Source organism: Bos indicus, chromosome 20, assembly GCF_029378745.1.
Source record: "Bos indicus isolate NIAB-ARS_2022 breed Sahiwal x Tharparkar chromosome 20, NIAB-ARS_B.indTharparkar_mat_pri_1.0, whole genome shotgun sequence".
Classification (NCBI taxonomy): Eukaryota; Metazoa; Chordata; class Mammalia; order Artiodactyla; family Bovidae; genus Bos; species Bos indicus.
In genome coordinates, this window is record NC_091779.1 from 64,072,875 (window position 1) to 64,097,732 (window position 24,858).

Sequence of the window (24,858 nt, forward strand, 5' to 3'; positions counted from 1 at the left end):
TATTTATATTTGTATACTAAATATGAAAAAAAAAAGTCGCTCAGTTGTGTCTGACTCTTTGCAACCCCATGGACTGAAGCCAGCCAGGCTCTGTCCATGAGATCTCCAAAGCAAGAATACTGAAGTGGATTGCCATTCCCGAAGGCATGTTTGAAAATAACATTCATGACCCAAACCAGCCATGTATTTTTGTACATATACAAGGACTACATTTAATTTAGAACTGTATTTAATTTACTTTCCCAACCAACACTCATCTGCCTCACACAGGAGCATTGCATGACCCACACTAAAAAACATTTATAAGCTTCTGCTTCAATAACCATTGACCCTGCTGAAAGTATGATGCAATATGAGTAAGACAGGGCATCATGTGAGCCTGGCAGGCCACAGGTCACAGGGTCGCTAAGAGTTGGACACAACTTAGTGACTAAGCATGCTGAGCTGAGCTGAGGACATCACATGTTGGTCTGATTCTGGGATCTGGTGGGGTGCAGCTGAGGAAGCCCTCAACTTCATTTGATGATCTAGTCCCATTTAATTTCTTCTCCTCCCGTGTCATTTTTCTCTATTCATTAAACTCACACTATATCACTTTCCAGGTTGCTTGGAATAACTGAGACTCTTTAACACACGTGTAGTGTCTACCAAGAAACACTCACTTTGCAGAAAATTCTTCGTAGATGGCAGGGGTGTCCTGCCAATCATCACCGTGATTTTTGATCCCATTGTATTAAGTCAAATCTCAAGCTCGCTGCTCTTCCTTGTTGCTGAGTCCTGCTATTCTTTCATTGGTAAATCCTGAAGATTAAATGAAACACTCATGTAAAAGCCTCAGCATGATACCTGGAACATGGCAGAAATGCACTTTTAATGCACAGTGATGACCTCTTTTTTCTGCTAATGCAAGTTTACTGCCCTCATTTCGCCATGGAGTCAGCACGATCTCTTCATGTTTTCTACAGAAGACATTACATCTGTTATGTGTCATGTTGCTGCCCTGAATTACCTGCATCTGATCTTTGTTACCTGGTATCAGACACCTTAGATTATTAATACTATTTAAGTATATCAACTTCAATGTCACACATCCTACTACACTGCATTCAAAATTTATATTAAGTTAGAAGTGTCACCTCTCCAAAATCACAGTACTAACTCACTCAAAAGATTTTTTAAAAAACATTTATGTTATATTATCCAAATTGTCTAGTTCTTTTTTTATACATTTATGACAAATGTTCCCAAAGAAAGCAACTGAAATGCATTTAAATTAAGAATTCAATTGTAAATGTTTAATAATAATATATGGATGAGATCATTACTTGCCAATTTTGATCTGTAAACCATTCTGAGGCAGAGTATCAACCTCAGTCCAGATTCTGATTGCATCTTACTAAACCAGGACTTCTGAATTGGCTAAGATACAAATCATTATATTCTTGGTCTAAAAGACTTGCATTGCTGCTAACAAATGCATGCTCTGTAGAAGAAAATTTCAACTTGAAAATAACTTTTCCTCTAATAGTATCCTCTTTTGCAACATCCAAAATAAATTTAGTTGTTTTATGATACATGTTGAAATGAATATCATTAAATTGACCAATTTTCTGTTCCATTTTCTGTAGTTTCAGATTCACTAAATGAGTATTTCTTTTGTTCCTTTCCAACAATGCATAAGAATCTGTGCAGTAAAGATCTACCCTCATACCAGCCAAGAGACGTTTTGGCAAAGGCTACGGCAGCCATATGGTGGAGGAGGCAGCATTTTACTAGGTGAATGGTTTGATTGAGAGGCATTTCATCAAGCCTTCCCCTCCAGTGGGCCACCTGTCAGTTCATTCTGAGTCTCAGGGGAGGGGTATTCCCCAGGTGGTTCTGAATCCATGGTTGGCTCCAAGTTACTGAGGAGAAAAATGAAAGATTCCTTGACAGGAAGAAAGGAAAAAAAAAATTTTTTTAACTCTACAAAAGAGATATTATCCCCAAGCACAAGCTTTGTGAATCTACAGAGCAATTTCCCTGCCACCCTGCCCTTCTGCCTCTCACATCCAGGGGACTGGGTGCCTGGAAGTGGATGGGTCCCCTCCTTTGCCAGGGAGATACAAGGTCTTCCAGAAGATCTAGTTCGTTCCTAGGCAACCAGAAACAGCATGCACTGTCTGTGTGACTATAAGAACATTACTTATCCCTCCCGACTTCTTTTTTAGACTTAAAAAAAATATTTTTTTTAATGGACTGTAAATAGTTTACAATGTTGCATTAGTTTCTGCTGTTCAACAAAGTTTATCAGCCATAAGTTACATATATTGCTTCCTTCTTGGAACTCCCTCCCATGTGTCGTGATATAGATGGGCCTAGAGACCATATTCAAAAGCAGAGACAGTACTTTGCCAGCAAAGGTCCATCTAGTCCAGGCTATGGTTTTTCCTGTGGTCACGTATGGATGTGAGAGTTGGACTGTGAAGAAAGCTGAGCACCGAAGAATTGATGCTTTTGAACTGTGGTGTTGGAGAAGACTCTTGAGAGTCCCTTGGACTGCAAGGAGATCCAACCAGTCCATTCTGAAGGAGATCAGCCCTGGGATTTCTTTGGAGGGAATGATGCTGAAGCTGAAACTCCAGTACTTTGGCCACCTCATGCGAAGAGTTGACTCATTGGAAAAGACTCTGATGCTGGGAGGGATTGGGGGCAGGAGGAGAAGGGGACGACAGAGGATGAAATGGCTGGATGGCATCCCTGACTCAATGGACGTGAGTCTGAGTGAACTCTGGGAGTTGGTGATGGACAGGGAGGCCTGGCGTGCTGTGGTTCATGGGGTCGCAAAGAGTCGGACATGATTGAGCGACTGATCTGATCTGATCTGAGAGTCTATCATGGACCTAGAGTCTATCATGGAGAAGGCAATGGCACCCCACTTCAGCACTCTTACCTGGAAAATCCCATGGACGGAGGAGCCTGGTAGGCTGCAGTCCATGGGGTCGCAAAGAGTCAGACACGACTGAGCAACTTCACTTTCACTTTTCACTTTCATGCATTGGAGAAGGAAATGGCAACCCACTCCAGTGTTCTTGGCTGGAGAATCCCAGGGACGGGGGAGCCTCGTGGGCTGCCGTCTATGGGGTCGCAGAGTCGGACATGACTGAAGCGACTTAGCAGCAGCAGCAGCATAGTCTATCATACAAATTGAAGGGGGTCAGAGACAGAATCAGAGAAGGCAACGGCACCCCACTCCAGTACTCTTGCCTGGAAAATCCCATGGATGGAGGAGCCTGGTAGGCTGGGTCCATGGGGTCGAGAAGCGTCAAACACGACTGAACGACTTCACTTTCACTTTTCACTTTTATGCATTGGAGAAGGATATGGGAACCCACTCCAGTGTTCTTGCCTGGAGAATCCCAGGGACGAGGGAGCCTGGTGGGCTGCCGTCTATGGGGTCACACAGAGTCGGACACGACCGAAGTGACTTAGCAGCAGCAGTAGCAGAGAAAGAATAACAAATTTTGTACATTAACGCATATACGTGGGATCTAGGGGAAAAAATGGTACAGGTGAACCTATTTCCAGGGCAGGAATAGAGACACAGACATAGAGAACAGACATACGGACATAGAGGGGAACGGGGAGGGTGGGCTGAACTGGGAGTGTAGGGTTGACATATATATACTACTGTTTGTGTGGTAGATCGCTAGGGAGCACAGGGAGTTCAGCTCGGGGCTCTGTGATGACTAACTTCTTCATGGGAGGAAGGATCAGCTCACTCAGTCCTGTTGGGGAAGTTTAATGGGAACGTGGAAATGTCTGGTGATTTCAGCTCTTTCCATTTCCTCCCTTGATCCTCTGCCTCATTTTCTGCTGCCTCCGTTGGGAGAGATGGCAAGTGCCTGTCTTTCACTCTCTCAACAAACCCGGGGAAGGGCATCTTTAATGGTGCTCCATGTGCTTTGTCCTACTCAGAAGAAAGCGTTTAGGCAAAACATGGAAACTGGAAGTTTTTTCATGGCAGATTCAGTCTGGCAGGCTACAGTCCTTGGGGTTGCTAAGAGTCGGACATGACTAAGTGACTTCACTTTACTTTCCTTCACCTTTTGACACCTCCTCTGCTAGGATAGAGGATTCTGTGCAGCCCAGCTGCTTGCACTTCAGAGAGTGTGTGTCTAGGGAGGCACAGAGGGAAGAAAACCCAGATCCAGGATTCACAAGACACTGCCTGTGAATTCTCCTCTAATCCTTACCACCATGCTATGACTGCAAGGAGATCAAACCAATGCATCCTAAAGGAACTCCATCCTGAGTGTTCACTGGAAGGACTGATACTGAAGCTGAAGCTCCAATACTTTGGCCACCTGATATGAAGAGCTGATTCATTAGAAAAGACCCTGATGCTGGGAAAGAGTGAAGGCAGGAGGAGAAGGGGATGACAGAGGACAAGATGGTGGATGGCATCACTGACTTGATGGACGTGAGTTTGAGCAAGGCCTGGGAGTTGGTGATGGACAGGGAGGCCTGGCGTGCTGCAGTCCATGGAGTTACAAAGAGTCAGATATGACTGAGTGACTGAACAACAACCATGCTATGAAGGACGGTACTGTGATCCCCATGCCATAGATGAAGCCACATAAGTTTGGGGAGTTAAATGGCTCTCAATCTCTGCAGTAACTTCACCCTACTTCAGGGAAAATAGACGGCATCTGAGCAGCAGAAAAACACGAGCAGCACTGCTTATCTGTGGGTTTCCCCGTCTCCTGCCTCATGGGCACTGTCACAGCAGGTAAATCAACAGAAGCGCATAATTATGGTGCTCCTGTCATCCTAGCATGGCACGGAGGAAGTCTTGCTGAACACAGCGAGCTGGATGCGATAAGAAGGGTTAAAATCTGGAATCATGTGTGATCTTTTCAGTTGTAAACACCGTTGAATCACTCTGTTCTAGAAGCCTCTGTCATTTCTTGATGGTTTCCCTGAGAGTCTAGATATTAATGTATATGGCTGTGTGCTTTATTCCTACCCAAACCCACACAGATCACATTTGACTCGTTAATGATTGATTTAAGGAGATTGGAAAGGAAAAAGCCACACTTCATCCCACTATCTTGTTTGATTTAAATGTGAATTCCAAAAGGCCAGAACTCGACTAACATAGCAACGCCTTGCTCTGTGCAACTTTGAGCAGCTGACACCCTGAAAACCTATCCCCCAGGCAATTTTTAATTTAAAAACATTGTGGGAAGTTCAGCTTCCTGATAGACCTTTGTGCTTCTCTAGTTGGTCAAAGCTCTCACGCATTTTTCATGTAAATTATTCAATCTGAACTCTCAGTAAATACACTTGATAGCAAGGGCGGCTGTTTTATTTGTGTTGCATTAAGTAAAGACAATAAGGCTCTTGAAAGGAAATGTCTTTTTCTAGGGTCATGCGGCCAATAATTTTTCAAGCTGGATTTAAGTACTGGTTAATATTTTTTTTTCTACTAAAGTATGATGTATAGATTAGGTAATGTAATTAAAATTAAGAGTAATCTGTTTGCTTTTTAATTATTATATTTCTTAGTTCCCTAGAGGAATCATGTCACTAAATCAAATATAAACTAAAAGAAACCAAGTTGTACCGCATGAATTATAGAACGGATAATGTAGCGTTTTCAGCTTCCACTGTTTTTGGAAACCTATTTGCTGTCAGCGGCGGACAGTTGGGGGATCTCTCTTGGACCAGAAAGTCTGCTCTGCGTCCGGCTTCCCCGAGAGCCTTGGAACGAGTCATCTGATGACGTGCTCCCCTAGTGGACAATCCTTGTCATTGCACGAGGTAGTCAGCACACGCCACCTGCAGGACTCTGTCCGAAGTGCTTCAGGTGTGCTCATCATTTGCTTCTCGCAACAAATTCATGACCCAAGTACAGTGTCACTTCATTTTTCGAGACAGGGGTATAAGACTTCTCAAGATTATGGAACTTACAAGTCGCAAGAGTAGTGAGGGAAACAGTTTTAAATCAGGTGTTCTAGACCCCCAGCCACCCGTTTAACTTTAGTGCTACCTGGACTTGCCTTCACAATCAGATGGACACTAGTCCTGTCCAATGAGATGGACTGGAGGCAGACCCAGTACAATGAGACGGTTGCGGTGGGCGGGAGAGGACCTCAGGGGAGAGCAGGCGGAAAACTGAGCTGCTGAGGTGTGGAGAGGACAAGTGAGCAGAGAGTGTGCGACCGAGGGAGAAGAAACAGGACAGAAACCAGGCTGGAGGCGGTAACCCCCAGTGACTGGAAGATGATAGAGCTGATTCTGGAAAGAGCAGATGATTGATTAGGAGAAAAGCTGAAGGCAAGGTAGAAATCAAACTGAAGCCAAACAGAGAACACATTGGAGCCCTAGACCAAGCAGATGTTAGTTTTTGAAGCTTGTGAGTAGAGAAGGCGGTGAACACAAATAGCAATTGCGTACCTGCTGTGAGATGGCCATGGTACTGGGTATTCTAATATCTCATTTAAATCTCATAAATCTTAAGATTGGTAAGTTGATCTGCATTTTACAGAACAGAAAACTGAGGCTAGGAATGTAGTGTATTTTGAGCCACTTTGTTGTTTGATTCCCTGCACTGCTGGAAGTTTAGAGATTTCATCTGTAACTTTGTGAAGTTGTGTATTAGTTCAATAACTTCATTAAAAATTTGACCAAATGAGAATCGACAGATAGGGAAGCAGAATTTTAAACACATTTTTCAATGAATTTTGCTGGTATGCAATTTGAAACAGGCCTATATAAATGCCAAGTTCTTTCATTTCCTCTTACTTCTGTAGGGGAGTTCTTCTGGCCAGCCTCCAAATGGAATGCATTTAAATCACAGCTACTGGCTGACTGTTAATAGTGATTCAAGGGAAGGGACTGGAGACCCAAATTTTATTCTAGAATTAATCCAAAGTTGTCTGAAAACTTACCTTCCTGTAATGAATCAGATCAAGATGAAAGCATGATAAATTTAACTATAATTGACTTTGTGTGGGCATTCCCATTCATTCATCAAGTCCCATGGAATAATGTTTCTTATATACTTGAGTGTGAAGACTGAGGAAGGACCAAGACATGGATAATTACAAGGCAAATTGATCTCTGGGAAAAGGTCTCTAGCTTAAACTTCCCAGACTTAATCCACTAGGCCATTCTCTTTATCACTGTACACATACTTAGATAAGACCTGGTTCTCTGGGCTTGGAAGCTCTAAAGGAGAAACCCTGTCCTAATTGCTTAGTAAGGAAGTAGGAAGGCTCTGGGGAATGCCTCCCTGGAAGGTTGGGGTGTCTCTGGCTTTGCTGCTGATGGATGTCCTGACTCAGTAGAGCTTCGGGGCCCCAGGCTTTCTGTCTCTCCAGACTCTGGTACATAGCACAGCTTCTGCCAGGACTCATTTCCTGAAAGTGGGATCTCTAGGACCTGGGGCTCCAGGATTTCCTCATTTATATCTGGAGATGGAAAAGACTTCTCCTGGGCATTCCCCAGAAGACTGACAGTAGCGTCTTCCGAAACTGGTGGCAAACCTCTATTTGTACTTCATTGGTCCAGAGGGTGCCATGTTTCCACTCCTGATCCAAATATTGGCAATAAAGATGGATTGATTGACATGAACTATTCAGGATCGCATCTGCAAATGAGGGTGAGAGACAGAATTAATATTTTTTATAGATTTGGAACAAAATCAGGGCAATGGAAGGAGCTGTATTTAGTGAGAGATTTTTCACACTTTGTTTTATTTCTGTAAGCTTGATTTCCTTAGATTTTAAAAATATGTATAATAGTTGATTTAAAATATTTTTCATTATCTGGGTTTCCCAGAGGATGGATTCTATTGATTGCTGTTTCTCTGTGTGAATGGGTAATATTCTATAACATTTTTTTTAAGTTAAAAATAAGACATTTCAAATATTTTGGCACTCTAGAAATCCATTTCTCACCCCACTCCAAGGTTTTTTGTTGCTATGTGTGTAGCAGTTTGTTTGTTTAGTGACTTTTTAAAATCAATTTCTGTAAAGTCTGTATCTTTGAGGTATCTACTTGATTAGTTTAGTGATCAGCTAGAGATTGTAAAGAGATTTCTCTAATTTCCTAGGACCTCTGGTTCTTCCAAGGGATACCAATCAAATCAGATAATGATGCCTATTTGGGAATGAGGCTGTGAGAGGTTTCCAGTCCTGTGCGACTCCCTCTGCTCTGGGAAGTTGGGCTGTTATTTTCCAGGGCTGTGGAGCTGGGCAGCAGGAGATGTGACTAGATGAATTGAAATGCTACAAAGCTCACTGTTCTTACTGAGCTTTAGCTCTTTTTCTTGACTAAATGTGCGCCAGTTTGCTGCCAGCTATTAGTTGATTTTCAGAGATTTGAAAAAGTTGATTCTGACAACAGTTGCCAATTTTTTCATTGCTTTTATGGAGAGGCAGATGTGAGGAAGTCTTCCACCCTGCCACGCTTGCAGACATAACCCCCTCTGATTTTATGCCTCTGTTTCTTCACACATGCCATGCTCTTGCATGCATCCAAAAGGAACAGTGAAACTGAACTAACTAGTAAAAGGGGTAAAGAGACTTTTAGGGAACACAAGATGAGAGATGCAAACAGTAACCACTGAATCTGGGACTAAGGGAAGTATCAAAGGGAATCATTTAGTTGGAAGAACCCACCTACACAACATCCAGAGCTGAGACTCAGACCTTGTTGGAAAGGATGCATACCTCACCCACTCTCTCCTTTTGCCAATAACTTGCCCATAAAATAAAAATGGAAAGAAGGGAAAAACCAAATTTATATCTACAAATAGTATAAATATATATCAAATGTGAGGAAATATTCCCCTGAGGCTGGGAAAGATTGAAGGCAAAAGGAGAAGGGGGCATCAGAGGAGGTGAGGGCTAGATAGCATCACCAACTCAGTACACATGAATCTGAGCAAAATGCAGGAGATAGTGGAGGACAGGGAAGCCTGGTGTGCTCCATCCAGGGGGGTTGCAAAGAGTCAGACACAACTCAGGGACTGAACAAAATGGGAAATATGCAAAAATATGATAATCCTCATTTGAAAAATTGGTCACAGGACTGTAATTGATTATCTCTGGCTTTTTCCTTCCACAAACATTTCACGTTTCTCCTCAGCCATCCCCTGGAGAAGGGAAAGGCTACCCACTCCAGTATTCTGGCCTGGAGAATTCCATGGAGTGTATAGTCCAAGGGGTTGCAAAGAGCTGGACACAACTGAGTGACTTTCACATAAACTGGTCAGGGGTCCTCAGCCGGTAGAGTGATTCAAGCTTTCATTCCTGTATAGTGCTGATACTCAGGAGTTCTGTTATTTTGATTACTGTACTTTTCCATTAATTTTTACTCTTGGGCATGGACAGTTAAGCATTAAACCAAAGCATCCCTTTGGGCTCTAGAGACAGTCTTCCCTGTCTGCTCTTGTACAGGGCTCAAGATGATATCTTGATGATATCAAGATGATTATCCTGATGATAATAAAGATCAATCATTCTCCTCAGGGAAGTAGCCCTTTTCTTTCTGTTGGTTCAGTGGCATAAGAAAGCCAATATGTCAGAATTGGGTATCTCATTTTCCATTACAGTGAGCTATTGCTGTATGCCTTCATGCAAACATCACCCTTTGGAAATAAGACCCCCAAACCAGGAGAGCTCAATGCATCTGGAACAGAAAGCAAAACTTTCGTGAGTTGCTTGTTGCTGCTGCTGCTGCTGCTAAGTCACTTCAGTTATGTCTGACTCTGTGCAACCCCATAGATGGCAGCCCACCAGGCTCCTCTGTCCCTGGGATTCTCCAGGCAATAATACTGGAGTGGGTTGCCATTTCCTTCTCCAGCGCATGCATGCACGCTAAGTTGCTTCAGTCATGTCCAACTCTGTGTGACCCTATGGACAGCAGCGCACCAGGCTCCTCTGTCCACAGGATTCTCTAGGCAAGAATACTGGAGTGGGTTGGCATTTTCTTCTCCCAAGTTGCTTGTTAGGGATAATATTAAGAGAAGATGTATCAACTTTTAACCCTTGATCCTCAGGCTCATGCTATCTGGCTATGGGGGAGAAAGCAGCATATAATGATCTCTGATTCAAAGAATAAAGTGTACCTACAACACAGAACACCACTCTGTTTCTGGGTATTGTGTTACTGCTGCTATAACTGAGTTCCCAGTAAGCCCTTCTACCCTTCGTTCTGACCACTGCTTCCAGGTGGGTGAAAGTGTGATAACAACTGTCCTGTCCTTGGATATAAGCCCCTTGCAGTGCTTGCTGCTGTGAAGGGAGTTCCTGGTCAAAATCATTGCTGTGTGGAAACCATGATAATAGATATTAGGAGTATACAGATGGTGGTGCAAGCAAGGCAAATTCATATCCAGAATGTGTCTATTCCAGTGAGATGTTTGCATAGCTAGGCATTTATAGATAATTTTTATAAATATGGAGATAAATACTCTTTAATCTGTTTTCCCCCTGAACATTGTTCATGAATGTGTTCCATGGAACAGTCTGCTAGGTATTCCTCCCCATCATGCTAAGTGACTCCACAGCTTCCATGTCATGAAAGTAAAATCCCAATTTGTGTGAAGTTAGGTAATTTCCGTGGAGGAGGCAATGGCACCCCACTGCAGTACTCTTGCCTGGAAAATCCCATGGATGGAGGAACCTGGTAGGCTGCAGTCCATGGGGTCGCTAGGAGTTGGACATGACAGAGCGACTTCATTTTCACTTTCATGCATTGGATAAGGAAATGGCAACCCACTCCAGTGTTCTTGCCTGGAGAATCCCAGGGATGGGGGGCCTGGTGGGCTGCCATCTATGGGGTCGCAGAGAGTCGGACATGACTGAAACGACTTAGCAGCAGCAGGTCATTTCCAAGAGTCATTATTACAAACAAGACTGAGATGACTATTTTCATAAGTATCCCTTAAGAACATTAGCTAAAAAAAATGCTCAACCTAAAAGTTGAGAGTTATGTTTTATTAGGGGCAACTTTTAGGTCTTCAAATTTTTAGAGTCAGCATCTCAAGTAATCCTGAGAAAACTGGTTTGAAGAGCAGGGGTGTAGGAAGCCAGGATATATAGGAGCTTTACAACAAAGAGCAGGTGGTCTGCACATCAAAAGGTCATTGTTAATTAAAGAAAACCAGATATCTCAAGTTAAGGAATTTAGCTCCTTTTCTATGTATGGGAAGATGCAAGTGTCTGAGACTACTGAAACTATTCTTTCCAAATGTACCTCAGCTGTCTGGGGCCAGTTTCCTGTAGTTTCTCATCCTGAGTTTTCTAGGGGCTCACCATAGGGAGTGGCTGCAGTCTGATGGTTGCTAGATGGCAGGTATTCTTTCCATCCTGAGTTCCCTCAGGGCTCATCAGCTCAGCAACAGAGGTGACTGCAATTCCTGATTACTGTGACAATCTTTGTTTACTGATACGCCAGGAAATAGTTAATTTCTCGATATTTCCCCTAAAAAACGTTACTGGACCAAAGTCAGGCATTTATTTGAGGGAGGCTTTTTATTTGATTGCTAAATTTCTCTCTGTGAAGGTTATCCTGATACATATTTCCACCTTATTTCCGGGTACCTTCACTAGTTCTAGGAGAATCATCTTTCCCCCCACCCCCCCAATTTTAGTCAGTTTCAGGAGTGGAATCTTTCTGGAATTAAGAACAGGAATGTATTTAATTAAAAGAAAGTGGTATAAATGGTATAAACCACATCAACCAAGAGATCATGGGAACTGTTCCTGGGAACAGTGACATGGCTATGAGAAATGATGATGTGATCAGTAGCAATTGCACTGATAAATCCTTTCTGTGTTGGTGATGGAGTACTAATCCTTACCCCCCATGAGTCTTCCAGTTATTTCTGGAAATTCTTAGAGGTTCATGTCCCCACATGTCCCCATGAACACACAAGGCTGCCCCTTTGTCCTCCTCTCTGTGGAAGTTCTCATGCGCTCACGAGTTCTGACAACAAAGTGCCTGGAGGACCCCCTTGCTGCCCCAGCTTCATGAGAACACTGAATACCCATGGCAGGTCTCTGAGCATCCAGACATCTAGGCAGGTTGTGGTGAGCAGAGGCTAAGAGGGAGAGGGATTTGCCCTGGAACTCAGAGGAGACCTTAAAGGACAGAGGGGAAAGAAAGTTCTCCAAGTGGGACAGTAATACTGTAGCTACCAGTTTTTCAATTGTTACCTGTTTACTGTGCAGACTCATTTGTAAACCAGGCTTGAAACTTTACATTCTCAGTCAACCAATCATAAGGAATTCCCCTAAGAAGCTGTAGGAATGAACTGAGGAAAAGGAAACAATGCAACAGAATGATATAGATTCTGAGCCACCTGCTCCTGGAACAAAACTGTTGTGAACATTTGTTGCAGAAAATCATAGCAACTCATTAATGAAAATGATGTAGAATACTCTGAAGTCTTGAAAAGAAAGAAGCCAAAAATCTCCACATCAATGAAAATGTGAGTTAAAGTAAATCTTCTTTGAAAGCTAATTATCCAAATAAATTCAACTATTAAGATAAAAACAGTACATTTGTGAATGGAAGGAAGGAAATCTATACTCCCTTCAGGATGTGGAACCGGTTCTTTCCTTCTGTGCTGTCACTGGTGCTGGCAACTCATGTGACCTGGGACACTTGCAGGGAGGTTGGTTCTCCCTCAGGGGAGAAGGACTGTTATGGATCAGAGGACGGCAGTGCAATTAAATATGAAATGCTCATCTCTTTGCACAGGCTTCTCAGGCAGAACCTGCCCTTCAGCACCAGGTCACAGAAGAAAAACTTCATCTCAATATCCTCCTAGTTCAGAGAATCAGCAGCATCACAACACCAGCAACAATCATCCTGGTAGACAGTCAAACTCAAGCACCAGGCTAGGAAAAAATACAATTTCATAAAGATTAAAATTGGAAAAATATACAGGGAGACAAAGAAAAAATGTAGAGAAACTCAGCATAGAGAAACTCAACATAGAGAATTTCTATCTTTTCTTCTTTCCAAAGGGTTATGATTTTATTGGAGAAGCAAAGTGATGTAGTCAAGCTCTGTCCTTTGTAATACAGGCTATCAAGAAGAGGAACTAAAAAATCTCTTAATAAAGGTGAAGGAAGAGAGTGAAAAAGCTGGCTTAAAATTCAACATTCAAAAAACTAAGGTTATGGCATGTGGCCACATCACTTCATGGCAAATAGAAGGGGGAAAAGTAGAAACAGAGACAGATTTTATTTTCTTGGGCTCCAAAATCATTGCAGATGGTGACTGCAGCCATGAAATTAAAAGACACTTACTCCTTGGAAGGAAAGCTGTGAAAAACCTAGACAGCATATTAAAACACAGAGACATCACTTTACTGACAAAGATCTGTGTAGTCAAAGCTGTGATTTTTCCAGTAGTCATGTACAGATGTGAGAGTTGGACCATAAAGAAACCTGAGCACTGAAGAACTGATGCCTTCAAACACTGGTGCTGGAGAAGACTCTTGAGAGTCCCTTGGGCTGCAAGAAGATCAAACCAGTCCATCCTAAAGGAAATAAGTCCTGAATATTCATTGGAGGGACTGATGCTGAAGCTGAAGCTCCAATCCTTTGGCCATCTGATATAAAGAGCTGACTCACTAGAAAAGACCATGATGATAGGAAAGATTGAAGGCAAAAGGAGAAGGGAGTGGCCAAGAATGAGATAATTAGATAGCATCACAAGCTCAATGGAAATGAATCTGAGAAAACTCTGGGAGGCAGTGGAGGATGCAGGAGCTTGTCGTGATGTAGTCCATGAAGTTGCAAAGAGTTGGACCTGACTTAGAGACTGAACAACAAGAACAGCAAATCCAGAAGCTGAATGTTTGATATCTCCAGTTCAGGAAGTTCTTGGAAGTATCCCAGTTTTCTGTGCAGATGGTGCAGAATAAGTGCTGAAAGCTTCCAGGGAAGGGCCGTTCAGATCCTCCCTTGAATAGCTTTTCAAGGATTACATCTTGTGACCCCACTTTGGTTTCCTCGCTCTGCTTGTGGCTGGTATAGGAACTGCATCTGAATTCTCCTACGGTTAAGAGTTTCAATTTTTGTAGATGGCCTGAGATGCATGTAACTATTGATTACACTTATATACATTACATTATCTCCAGATTTTTAAGTCATGGAAATACTATCCAGCTGGTTTTCTCATTAGTCATATATAATTAGCCATCTGTGTTTTTGTTCCTTTTTATTGCTATTTAATCTTCCCTACCAATGAATTTGTTATGTGTTCCCCCCATCTTGGTAAAGACAATATCTAAGGATTTAAAGTACATGAAATTGTATTTAGGATCCCTATTACCAATGTCATTGTTTGTCTATAAGTTAAGGTAACCTTGTATTTAACACAACTGACTTTTCTCAAGTCCTCAACTTCAAATGCTGTGTGTATGCTATTAATATGTCAATCATGTTGTTTTAGGACAGAAAGCACTTGATGTTCTAAAATATCATTCAGAGTCCATTAGCTCAAAGTTCACAGTACTTAGGCATGCTGTGCAGAACATAACCTTTAAAAGCTTCTGTGAAAAAAAAGAAGGTCCTGAAAAAAATAATAATGCAAATAAAGAACATTTTCTCCAAGTTAATAATGACATCATACAAATATTCCTGGCCTTGCTTTAGTAGTATCTCAGATTCCAACATGGAAGTGTAACATGAAATAGAATGTAAGTGCCTGATAATGATGTCAAAAACTTGACCTCTGTGCACTGGTGCTGAATCAAATCTTGCAGAAAGAGTTTTGGGTGAAGTAGAAAAGAATAGCTTTGTTGCTTTGCCAGGTTTATAGCAACAGTTCAAGGTCAGGTTTGCTGATAATATATAGGGTGAGTGCAAGGCCTGCACTGTTTTAATCTGATCTCAGGTTTTCTCTTGATGAACTTCTCTGGTTCCTTTAATCTGGCCTCAGGTTGTCTTCCCTGGAATGAAGAATTTTAACTCCATTTGTTGGGGCGTTTGGCTCTGTAAAGAGCTCAGAGATATTGCTATGTGCTCCCTTGAGATGGAACTATCGCTTCTTGTCTCCCCCTCCCTTGTCTCTGTATCCTCTCCCTTCTTTGATTAACGGCTGCTCACATCTACCCTTTGGAAATTAAGGAAGATCATGAAGGCTACATTCTATTCCCTACAAGCAAGAAATGGAGGACACAGAAATGCTTCTCTGACCAACAGCCCTGCAGGGTCTTGCTCGGTTTCAATAGGGACAAAAAACAAATGTTTCCAATAATTTATCATATTCTAGGCATTTTGCTAGGTCTTGGAAATGCAATGATGAATATCATGGTGTCCTTAATTTTGAAGAGATCATATTCTAGAAGGAAAAATGTATTTTGTATTCACTTATGATAAGAAAGGGTTTCCCTGGTGGTTCACTGATAAAGAATCTGCCTGCCAGTGTAGGAGACTCAATCTTTGGGTCAGGAAGCTCCCTTGGAGAAGGAAATGGCTACCCACTCCAGTATTTTTTCCTGGGAAATCCCATGGGAAAAAGAGCCTGGATGGCTATAGTCCATGGGGTTGCAAAGAAGTTGGACATGACTTAGCAACTAAGAAACATCAAAAGTTTTAAGAAAATCTATAGTAGGAATGTTAATAAAGTGCTGCTAAGCTGCTAAGTCGCTTCAGTTGTGCATGACTCTGTGTGACCCCATAGACGGCAGCCCATCAGGCTCCACCGCCCCTGGGATTTTCCAGGCAAGAACACTGGAGTGGGTTGCCATTTCCTTCTCCAAATAATAAAGTGCTACATTTATGTAAAGAAATATATGGATTAAATGGATATATGGAGAAATGATGGATAAAAAGACCTCACAAGAGATACTTGGGTTGGGTCTCTAAAAATAGCTAAAGATTTAAAAGGAACACCAGAAGATATTACTTAAAGGTTTCTTAGACAGAAGGGTGTATGCAGACATGCATGGCGTGCTCAGATGAAGGTAAGATATTGTGAGGGCAAGCAGGAGAGGACACATGCGGAGAACAGAGAAAGAAAGCCTATGAATACAGGGTTCAGTTACTGGTAATATTGCTTGGTTGGAAGCTCCAAAATAATTTTAAGATTCCCCATTTTATACTCTGCATTTAATAAAGAGCCACCTTAGCATTTTAGGCAGAAGGGCAATGTCTCCAGTTTCACTTTGGTGATAAATATCTGGCAGCTGTTTGGAGGTGGACGGGAAGCAAACACAGTGGCCTGGGAGAGGTGATCAGGTTCGAAACCCACCTGGGGAGGAGTGAAGATGGAAAGATGCAAGAGAGGTTTTGGAGGTAGAGGGATTGGGGGGCAAGATGGGGGGAAGAATGATTGAAGACCTCAGTGTTACAACTTGAAAAGCTGAGTGGTGAGTAAGAAGGATATTTGCAGATAAGGAGAGACCTGGGTGTCTTTGGGAAATGATAAGCTTTAGGTGCTGGAGGAAAGTCAGAGTCAGGAGATGAACTGGGGTACCAATTGTCCGTCCTTATCACCAGTTGCTATAGCCACCATCTGAAGCTGCGTGAGGATATCCAGGAAAGGATTAAATCAGGAACCTGGAGAGTCAGGGGCAGGGCTTGGGAGAGAGCCTTTGAGTGAGGGGCAAGCCACAGCAGTGAAGCCTCAGCAAAAGTCCCAAACAAATCCAGAGAGGACTCAAACAATGAGGAGGGAAGTGAGGTCATGACGGAATTAAAGGTTTTGATGTCATGGCTGAAGCAGATGGGGAATCGTGAGGACTGAAATAATATTTTTTTAACTTATGTTAGGGCTTCCCAGGTGGCTCAGATGGTAAAGTGTCTGCCTGCAATGCGGGAGACCCAGGTTCAATCCCTGGGTCAGGAAGATCCCCTGGAGAAGGAAATGGCAGCCCACTCCAGTACTCTTGCCTGGAAAATTCCGTGGATGGAGGAGCCTGGTAGGCTACAGTCTATGGGGTCACAAAGAGCTGGACACAACTGAGTGACTTCACTTTTCTTTTCTCAGAGATCAAAGGAAATAGCTGAACATGGAGGAGACATGGAAGCCAGGTGGCTGTGCGATGAGTTCTTCATGAAGGATGATGAAGTCTCACCTTTGAAACAGTGGCTTAAATGGCTTGGGTATGAATGCAAAGGGAGGTGAAGCCAGATGGGAATCCAGGATCAGAAATGCTTCGAAAAGTAGACAGGCCAAAGAAAATAGTATGGAGAGAGATCAAGAGAAAATTGCTTTTGATATAGGAAATAGGTGACTTTAATAACCCTGGTTCCCCTCTGAGCAAGGGAGATCATGGTAATAGACAGATCTGAGTAGATAGATTCCCTAGGAATTCATAAAAGAGTGCTGGGGGTGCCAGGCAGAGGACACGGAATAGGGAAAGCCTCCAGGCCATGCCTATTCTGACATGTCAGAGGAAGTCCTTTAGCAATGGTGGTCACGGGATGGGGCCTGTAGCAAGGCATGGGGTGCATTCATAGTGGAGTGGCTGGAGAAAGTGTCTGATGAGCTTGGAGGGTAATCATAGATCCTAAAATGCCTTCAATATTTGACTTTTAGAAAAAGTAAGGACATTGAGGGACTTTGAAGTTTTTTTTTATGATTTTTATTATAAGAAGGATATTCTGACAGTGTTAAGTCGAAAGTGCTTAGGGATTCTCAGAGAGCTGGAAGAGAAGAGGAAGAGATGGATTAATAGATGAATAAAGGAGATCGGCTCTCGTCAATGTGAGTGGGTCTCATCTAATCCCTTGAAGGACTCAAACAGAACAAAAATGTGGAGGAGGGACTTTCTCTGGTGGTCCAGTGGTAACAAATCTGCCTTGCAATGCAGGGAATGTGGGTTAGATCCCTGGTCAAGGAACTAAGATCCCGTGGATCTATACCGTGGAGCGACTAAGCCTGTGGACCACTACTGAGCCCACGCACCGCAAGTCGACAGTCCATGCGCTGCAGCAAAAAGACCTGTGTGACACAGGGAAGATCTGATGCGCTGCAGCCAAGACTAGATGCAGCCAAGTGAACAAATAGACAGCCATTAAAATAGATAACAAATAAGGACCTAGCTGAATAGAAAACAAAAATGGTGGAGGAAGGATTAATCTCTCTCCTCTTGAGCTAGGATGTCAATTTTGCCCTGCCTTTGGAATCAGCAGAACTCTTGGTTTCATACACACACACACACTCACACACACTCACACTCAAACTCACACTCACACTTCTCAAACCTTTGGCCTCAGACTGAATTACACCCCTGGTTTCTTTGTTCTTCAGGCTGTCTATGGCATATTTTGGCATATCTTATCCTCCACAATCACATAAGCCAATTCTCATAAAAAAAAAAATCTCCTCTTACATATCTATGTTTCCTGTTTGTTATGTTACTCTGGAGACCTCTGATTTATAAAGAGAGTAGTCAGAAAGCAGGAATAACAGGGAGGTTCAGGTGAGGGATGAAAGAGATTCAAACTAGGCAATGATGCTGATAAATAAGAGGGGGTGGCGATGAGAGATGCTTAGGAGGAAGAAGCCACAACTATGGTGATTACTCTGGGGTTATGGTGGTTCCAGTGCCTAACTGTGGTGAATTATTTAATTTGGAATTATAATAACATTGATACAGTGTTGAAAATTTACTTAAAATAATGAAAATATTCTTATTTTGTCTACCTATTACTACATAATAAACCAAATAAACCAATAAACCAATAAACTCCAAAACTTAAAATAAAAAATTGGGTAGAACCCATGTGAAGTGCTGAAGCCAGGAGAGCAGTTAACTGTATCTTGTCTTCTAATCTGTGTAGGGCAGAAAAGGGTTGCGGGTTGCTGGTCATGTTTATCTCCAGCTGGGTTTTGGTTTCCTAGGACGTTCATTCTGTGAAAATTCATTGATGGGAACACTTGAGCAATTTTTGTATATTGCATTCCAACAAAACAGCTATTAAAAAATAATTGTTGCGTATGTTCTAAAATTTCTGTTCACACACCCTAATAAGAAAATTGGTTAATTGTATCCTCACTAAGAACTCTCTCTAATTAGGAAATATTAGCCTCTATTCCCTTTTCTCAACATAAATATTCACCACCTATTGAATTTTGGACTTCCCAGGTGGCACGGGTGGTAAAGAACCTGCCGGCCAATGTAGGAGACGTGTCATCCCCTGAGACACAGGGAAGATCCCCTGGAGTGCGAAAGGGCACCCCACTCCAGTAATCTTGCCTGGAGAATCCCATGGACAGAGGAGCTTCGCGGGCTACAGTCCACGAGGTCACAAAGAGTTGGACACGACTGAGGGACCAAGCACACTTATTAAATTTTGCTTATAACTTTTTCCTAAAAGTGGAAATTATTTTATGCTAAAGGTAAGTCTTTCTAGCAGATTACTTTTGAATCATCTCCTCTAATCATATTGGATATTTTGAGGTTCAAAGCAAGCATTCTCTGGTAGAGTACCTTATGGCATTAATAGTCTTGAAACTTATTTCAAACAATACTTAAGTGTCTGTGGTAGAGATAGCTTCCTGGTCACCAAGGACTCATGTATCTCTTCCATAATGTAGCTATTTTTGCTGACCCCTTTTTATCTGAATGGGGTCACTGACTTCTAGTAAATTGGATGTGGGCTGATGTAATTTATGTTCTTCCAGCTCTGACCCTTACAGACATCCAGACAGACCATCCAATCCCTCTGTCCTCCCATCAGCTGGGAGGTCATCAATGCAGGTGGCCTGGGGACCCATGCGTCTCACATGGCTGAGCTTCTGTTGGCATGGGCTCTGGAATGCCTGCACAAAGCGGAGCACATCCATTGTACTTTACAGGAGCATGAGATCAGTTTTCTTGCTGAGTCACTGGGATTTCAGGTTCATCTATTCTTCCTCTGAATATTTTGCTTGTCTTACTTGAAATGGTTGTAAATTGCTTGCATGGAATATTTTATCCTGTCTCCTTGAAGAACTTTTGGTTTACACAGCCCAGTACTCCCACACTCTACACTAGGCCAATTAAACAATCTGTCCCTGAGTCAGTCATTCCATCTGCAGTAATATTCATATTTATCTAATTAGTCAGAAGTCCTTTATTATCTTGCCTTGTAAGGGGAACAAATAAACCCACTTGTGTGGATAGAGCCTCAGGGGGGTTCAGATTTCAGTCTTCCTTAATTTGCTGCTACTTTGTGTATTTCTTTTTTTTATTATTTAATTGGAGAAAAAATTGCTTTACAATGCTGTGTTGGTTTCTGGCATATGACAACATGAGTCAGTCATAACTTTACGTACATACCTCTTCTCTCTTGAGCCTGCCTCCCCTCCCCTCTTCCCATCCATCTAGGTCTTCATAGAGCACCAGGCCAGGCATATTTCTTTTGAATATAATAGGATCAGTTATGGGCTTCCCTGGTGGCTCAGTTGGTAAAGAATCTACCTGCAATGCTGACGATCCAGGTTCTATCCCTGGATGGGGAAGATCCCCTGCAGAAGGGAATGGCAACCCACTCCTGTATTCTTGCCTGGAGAATTCCATGGACAGAGGAGCCTGGTGGTCTATGGTCCATGGGGTCAATAAGAGTAGGACACAGCTGAGTGACTAGCACACACACACACACACACACACACACACACACACACACAGAGCATCAGTTAAAGGTAGACAGTTGATGGGCATCAATTCTCAGGGAACTAGCCTCCATGTGGTTCCATGATTCAGGGTGATCCTGGTGATTAAACACCTGCCAGCACATACAACGGGCACACGGGACGCCTGTGTTAAATGATGTCTGCTGCTGTGGGAGAGTCTGTGGCTGCCGTAACAAAGACTGCAGGGCGCTCCAGGAGGCAAGCTGCTTGAAAAGTCAGAGAGTCATTGCTATGCCTTTCAGCAGATCTCCACACCTGAGTGGTGGGTCCTTTTATGAATGGGAGATAATTTTATTTCCCTTATTGTTATATTGGATCCCGTGTGAACACTGAGCTGTGTGATAAAACAAACCCTGCCTTTCCTGATCCCAATTTGTTTTAGACCTATCTGAAAGAAGAAACATTCTTACAGGACAGTTCCGACGTTTAATTTTGTATTTTCTCTCATCAACATATCACAATTGAGTTCAGTTCAGTCACTCAGTCTTGTCCAACTCTTTCTGACCCCATGGACTGCAGCATGCCAGGCCTCCCTGTCCATCACCAACTCCGGATCTTACTCAAACTCATGTGCACTGAGTCGGTGATGCCATCCAGCCATCTCATCCTCTGTCGTCCTCTCTTCCTCCCACCTTCAATCTTTCCCAGCATCAGGGTCTTGTCCAATAAATCGGTTCTTCACATCAGGTGGCCAAAGTATTGCAGCTTCAGCTTCAGTCCTTCCAATGAATGTTCAGGACTGATTTCCTTTAGGATGGACTGGTTTGATCTCCTTGCTGTCCAAAGGACTCTCAAGAGTCTTCTCCAACATCACAGTTCAAAAGCATCAATTCTTCAGCACTCAGCTTTTATAGTTCAACTCTCATATCCATACATGACTGCTGGAAAAGCCATAGCTTTTACTAGGCAGAATTTTGTCAGCAAAGTAATGTCTTTGCTTTTTAATATGCTGTCTAGGTTTAATTTAATGGCTGCAGTCAGCATATGAAGTGATTTTGGAGCCCCCCAAAATAAAGTCTCTCACTGTTTCCATTGTTTTCCCATCTATTTGCCATGAAGTGATGGGACCTGTTGCCATGATCTTAGTTTTCTGAATGTTGAGTTTTAAGCCAACTTTTTCACTCTCCTCTTTCACTTTCAACAAGCGGCTCTTTAATTATTCTTCACTTCCTGCCATAAGGGTGGTGTCATCTGCATATCTGAGGTTATTGATATTTCTCCCGGCAATCTTGATTCCAGCCGGTGCTTCATCCAGCCCAGCATTTCTCATGAGGTACTCTGCATATAAGTTAAATAATCAGGGTGACAATATACAGCCTTGATGTACTCCTTTCCTGATTTAGAACCAGTCTGTTGTTCTACGTCCAGTTCTCACTGTTGTTTCTTGACCTGAGTACAGATTTCTCAGGAGGCAGGTCAGGTGGTCTGGTATTCCCATCTATTTATGAATTTTCCACAGTTAGTTGTGGAATAAAGTTTGATGGAAGTAAAGTCCAATGCTGTTAAGAGCAATATTGCATAGGAACCTGGAATGTGAGGTCCATAAATCAAGGCAAATTGGAAGTGCTCAGACAGGAGACCACATAGTGAACATTGACATTTTAGGAATTAGCGAACTACAATAAACTGGAATGGGGAATGTAACTCAGATGACCAGTATATCTACTACTGTGGGCAAGAATCCCTTAGAAGAAATGGAGTAGCCATCATAGTCAACAAAAGAGTCCAAAATGCAGTGCTTGGTTGCAATCTCAAAAACAACAGAATGATCTCTGTTCGTTTCCAAGGCAAAACATTCAATATCACCGTAATTCAAGTCTACGGAGAAGAAAATGGCACCCTACTCCAGTGTTCTTGCCTGGAAAATCCCATGTGCAGAGGAGCCTGGTAGACTGCAGGCCATGGGTCGCTAAGAGTCGGACACGAGTGAGTGACCGAACTGAACTGAATATTTGGTTTTGCTTTTCTTTTTTTTTTTTTTCATTTTTAAGTAGAGTTAAAATTTTACAAATTTTATTGATTTAACTAGATTCTAAAATCTAGCTTTTGGTTCTACCATTTTTGTCTACTGGCTCTGCTTTCTGTTTCATCGTTTCCACTCTTTATTTTTTACTTCAGTATTTTGTGCTTCCCTGATATCTCAGCTGGTAAAGAATCTATTTGCACTGCAGGATACACCATTTTGATTCCTGGGTCAGGAAGATCCACTGGAGAAGGGATAGGCTACCCATGCCAACATTCTTGGACTTCCCTGGTGGTTCAAGTTGTAAAGAATCCACCTGCAATGTGGGATACCTGGGTTTGATCCCTGGGTTGGGAAGATCCCCTGGAGAAGGGAATGGCTACCCACTCCAGTATTCTGGCCTGGAGAATTCTATGGACTGTATAGTCCATGGGGTCACAAAGAGTCGGACATACTGAGCGATTTTCACTTTCACTTTTTTCATACTTATTTTGTTTCAATTTGCTCTTTTACTGTCTTCTTAAGGCGAAATTTAAATAATTGAAGGTGTCATTGATTGTCAACTTTTTACTTTTAATGTACCTTCTGATATTGTTAGGTTTATGTGTACTAATGTACTTCCTATTTGAATCTGTCAACTAATAATTGGCACTTGCCACCTACTTCTACAAGGATTAAATCATGTGCTGCAGCAGCTGCTGACCTTAAAGAGCCCCCAAAAGCAGTTCAGAGTGGAGAGCAGAAATGAGGCACTCTGTGCTCGGTGAATATTTGACAGGATAGGTTTTCAGATAGTTAGATCTTTTCAGGAGCTCATTTTATGAGCCCTGATTCTTGTGTTTCCCCATATCCAGAAAAGCACTAAAATCCTTTACGGTGACAACTGTTCTTTGTGACTAGCCAAGGTTCATGAGACTAGTAGAAACCTTCTGGAAAAGTATGTGCTTGCTTGCATATTTTCTCCCTTCACTGAAATCACATATATACTGACCTTTCCCCCTTGCCTCTTTGGAGCAGTTTCTCAGCGTTATCTGAGGCACTGTCTTCCAGGCTACAGTCTTCATTTTGCCCCAAATAAAATATAACCTGCAACTCTCACATTGCATATATTTTTAAACTTGACATATTGCATATTAATGTTTCATTTTTTTGCTTTTCCTTATTTTTTTTGAGAGTGATTTTTAATACTTGATTTTTGTCTTCAATTTTGGAATATTTACTGAATCTGGTTCATTTATTTATTTTTAACAATTGCTCTAAGATTTACAATTTACATATATTGTCATGGACTACTTCTAAATTATGCCATTTCAAGTACAGTGTGAGAGCTGTGCAGTACTTACGTTCATTTCCTTCATTCCAGTCTAAATGCTAGCGGTTTTACACATTTTACCTCTACATATGTTATTAACTTCAAAACATATTGTTTTTATTTTTCATTTAAACAAGTGGTTTTCGAAGAACAGCCTAAGGTCTCCTGTGATCCATAAGATCCTTTCAGATCACCCATGAGTTTAAAATCATTTTCATGATGATGAAACAGTGTTTGCTTTCTAAATTTTTACTCTGTCATAAAAAAGAATTTTCAAATTGCTGTATTATGTATTATATTACAACAAAATGAATGAAAAATCAGATATTATACTTTAGCTGTCTTTAAGTATAAAAGAGATTTGAAAAATAAAAAATAATGTCTTTTGGAAGATGTAGTTATTTTTTCTTCTTTGTTGTTGTTCAGTCATGCACTCCTGTCTGACTGTGACCCCATGGACTATAGCACACCAGGCTTCTCTGTCCTTCACCATCTCCTGGAGCTTGCTCAGACTTGTTTCCATTGAGTTCGTGATGCCATCCAACCATCTTGTCCTCTGTCATCCCCTTTTCCTGCCTTCAATCTTTATTTTTTTAATTAAAAATTTTTTATTTTATAGTGGAGCATATTTGATTACCAATGCTGTGTTAGTTTCAGGTATACAACAAAGTGATTCAGTTATATATAAACATGTATTTTGCATGGTTAATTATTAATACTTTAAAGCAAGTTAATAAGCAAATATTTAAAATATTTATTAATGAAGATATGTTCTTATTTTAGTTTCTTATATGACAAAGTATTGGTAGATATTACAATATTTTCTGTGGTCCTCAATAATTTTTAAGATTGTAAAGTTCATCTGAAATAAAACATTTTATCTCAGAATTGATTCCTTAAAATTTTTCAGAATTGACTATTGAAACTAAAAAGGACCCTATGGGAG